Source organism: Propithecus coquereli, unplaced genomic scaffold, assembly GCF_000956105.1.
Source record: "Propithecus coquereli isolate 6110/MARCELLA unplaced genomic scaffold, Pcoq_1.0 Scaffold44, whole genome shotgun sequence".
NCBI classification, from domain to species: domain Eukaryota; kingdom Metazoa; phylum Chordata; class Mammalia; order Primates; family Indriidae; genus Propithecus; species Propithecus coquereli.
Window position 1 is genome coordinate 3,299,282 of NW_012150174.1, and position 3,929 is coordinate 3,303,210.

At 34.1% G+C, this 3,929-nt stretch overlaps 1 protein-coding gene across 1 annotated transcript in view; it reads left to right on the forward strand.

Annotated features, from left to right (window-relative positions):
- The window catches only part of SOX6 (SRY (sex determining region Y)-box 6), a 551,939-nt gene that overhangs the window by 33,947 nt on the left and 514,063 nt on the right, over positions 1 to 3,929 (forward strand). The gene's annotated exons all lie outside the window — the stretch shown is intronic.

Sequence of the window (3,929 nt, forward strand, 5' to 3'; positions counted from 1 at the left end):
TAATCCCACATACTCTACTGTTTGGGGGAGGAAGTGACCTACTTTACAGCAGTGACTAATGATGATTAGAAACTCTTTATGTAAAGAACTAGTTAGTTTATTTTCTTATCTAAAGCCCAAAATAGTTAACAAGCCCTCCCTTTTTCTTCTGCCATAGTAGTTGAGTAGCATTGCTTCTTATCAGAAAACGTCTTCTTGTCACAAAATTTTCTCACAATGATTGTAACATTCATTTAGCCTCTCAATACCAAGAAAAAAGCAACTGAATCAGAGCCCATACTAAAGAAGAAATGATTAAGTACTATAAAGAGTATTTTAATGTCTAAATCGTGCCACCTCTCCTGTGTGGCCTTTTTCTCACCCACACAACCTGCAAGCCCCACCATTTTAGTTTGGAGTAAAGCACTCAGAAAGTAATTTTCTTTGATACTGTCAGTATGATGCTGTCTTATTCCATTTTTCATCATTATTTGGAGAACAGCAATAAAGTTATAGAGTCATTCTTGCTTTGATCCAATGTAAGATTCTTAAACTCATAAACATATCCATGTGAAAATATTTTAATGATTTTCATAGACACCCTAGAAATCTCCCAGATTTATTTATTTATTTTTTATTTTTTTTAGTATTTAGGAATTCCAGGTTAATATAAGTGACTTTCTGTGCAAACAAATCTATTTTAGTGTTATTTTTGTAGATATTTTGGCTTTCCCTATATGACTGTGGGTATTAACAACCATTGTCTCATTTGTCTAAATTTCAGCTTATTTTAAACATCTGCCTTTATTCAATAATCACAAATGTTGTGCTTATGCTTGGGAAACAGGCAATTGGCTTCCTGATAATGGCTGTCATATTTTTTTTAGCCATGTTTCTGTCATATGTGAATTCAGAAATACTTATAACACCAGAGCATCATTGAAAGCATATTCCTTATCTTTAGGTATATGGCCAAAACAACAATAGATGATGAACTAACTTTGCAATTCTCACATCCAAATACTTGAAAACCCTAAATAATGATTCCGTTACATTTGAAAATAAGCAACTTAGAGGCTCACTTAAGCTATGTATCCTTTTATTTTTGAGTATGAACAACCTCTTGAGCAATTATTGCATCACTAATATATCTATGTGAGATTGCATTTAAAAAGAAAAATCTAGGTCACAATTTTAATATTGTAATTTTTTAGGCCCCAGTTTTCTCATGCATGCACCAAGAGATTTGACTAATCTCAAGTTCTTTCCATTTTGGGGATTCTCTGATTCTATAATTAATTTTATCTCCATTGAAAAATAAAGTATTCCTATAAGCATTTAGGGTAAGGTTATATCATGGGATTCTATTCCCTTGCTTGGGTCTGTTGATTCTTGTGTGTAAGAATTTCTTTGAAACTATATTCTGGAAGAGTAAAAGTGGTTTAAGATTATGAATCACTTTAGTCTGACCACTCTCTGTTGCTCAAGTCACAAGACCTTCAAATTCCATAGCTGCCACTCATATCCCGACCTTTCTTACCCCTGTCCTACCCCCAATCTGAAGCCAGGTGAGCCCAATCCATTCAAGAATAAACGTTTAAAGTTGAGTTTTCTGTTTTACTTCTACACATTATTTCCAGAATAAAAGCCCCTATTGATATATAGCTACAAGTAATATTTGGATCATCAACTTAGTCATAAGTAATTATAATGGCCTCATGACAGCATTCTGTTTTTCCTGAGGACAAAGGGTTTGTGTGCAGACTTGTGTAATTTCAAGGGTCGGAAAGTTTGTGATTGCTGCAGTGGACTGAAATGGGGGCCATTTTTAATGAGGATATCTGGGCTCTTATGTAAGTTTGGCCTAGTCTTTCTCAATCTTTGTTCACTATCACTCCTTTAGGGGAGCGCTGCAGATATGATTTTCCTAATAACCCCCAATGAAATATTAATACCACAAATAAACGATATATCTGTTTATGTACTATATATATGTATGCATTTTTCCTAAGAAGAGAATTTTTTTCCTACTGTGTAATTCCAGATCTCACCTCCTTTGAGAAAACATGGTTTAACCATATACCTGTTTTCTTATCTGTAAAATAAGGCAGATGAATTAAATAATGTGTAGCATCCTCTAAATGGCCTAAAAGTTTTAAATGGGTTACTTTTAAGTGAAGGTGGTGAGAATTTTAGATATATACATATATATATTGAGAGAAAAAAATAGAGAGAGAGAGAGAGAGAATTTTCTCATTTAATTCTCATATTTACCCTGTGAGGTAGAAAATGTTACTGTTCCCCTTTTTGTAATTGAGGCTGAGTAGCAATATAGACTTTCCCAATAGTAGCACAGTAAATGATAAAGCCAGAATTGATATTCAGAATTGGTTTACTCAATGACCATGTTCTTTTCCTCAGTTCTTACAATTTCTTAATTTTGGCTTAAAAAATTAACTGCTTTTGTGAACAGAATGTATCACAAAGCAAGGAAAAACAGACATTTAATGATGATTGCCACACATTTATTATTTTATTTCTGCATATTATGGGGGTACAAATGTTTAGGTTACATTGCCCTTTCCCCCCCGCCCCCAGTCAGAGCTTCAAGTGTGTCCATCCCCCAGATGGTGTGCATCGCACTCATTATATATACCCATCCCCTCCTACCTCCTCCCATCTGCCTGACACCCGATAAATGTTATTCCTTATATGTGCACTTAGGTGTTGATCAGTGAAACCAATTTGCTGGTGAGTACATGTGATTGCCACACATTTTTAAAAATGTAAATTTAAACTTCTTGATAAAATAATTTCCTCCATGCAAAGAAAAAAGAAGGAAGGAAGGAAGGAAAGAAACAAAAAGAAAGAAAAGAAAAGAAAATATAAGAAAAAGACAGAAAGAAAGAAAACCCCTCCAGAGCCATGGTTAGAAAAACTTGCTATTCTTTTTAAATCTTAAATAATTAAATCTTGTAAAAGTCTTCTTTTTAGAGAAAAAAGAAATACATATACTTGGAATTACAGCTCTCAGGCCAGTATGTTTTAGCAAGTCAGAGGAACTCAAACATGAATGAAGAGTGGAATTTTCCTTTCGTTTTCTGTTGTAACTATGTTTGTTGAAGAGAAAACAGAGGAAAAAATGACCATCATGCCTGGTTTTGAAGAAAAACTTGTTTACGTGTGTAATGCATTGGAAGAATTGTTTGGGATCACTTTGCAGAAATATGACCACCAAAATTCTTAATGAAGGTGAAGGGCTATCGGATGCATGAAACTAATTAAGTCAAACAAGAATGGGTATTTGTGAAGGTAATTCACTTACCTCATTTTTCCAATCCCTCTCTGTAAAATAGGAAATATTTTAAAAAGAAAATAATGGTTACAGCTGGCTTTTATGACCTCTTTTTTTCCCTCCTTCCCAATCCCTGCTGCATTCCTAAGTTTATTTTTTTTTTTAGTTTCTACAGTTTTCTTTTTAATCATATAACTTTATTTTATTTTATATATTTTTTCAATTTCAGAATATTATGGGGGTACAAATGCTTTGGTCCCATGAATTGCCTTAGCACTGCCGAAGTCAAAGCTACAAGCATGCCCATCCCCCAGACAACATGCACTGTTCCCGTTAGGTGTGAATTTACCCATACTCTCCTCCTCACTCCCACCTGCTCAATCCCTAATGAATATTATTTCCATATGTGCACATAAGTATTGATCAGTTAGTCCCAATTTAATGGTGAGTACATGTGGTGTTTGTTTTTCCATTCTTGTGATACTTCACTTAGAAAAATGGTCTCCAGTTCCTTTCAGGTTAATAGAAGAGGTATTAGTTCACCATTTTTTTTTTAATGGCTGAGTAGTACTCCATGGTATACATATACCACATTTTATTAATCCACTCATGTATTGATGGGCACTTGGGTTGTTTCCACATCTTTGCAATTGTG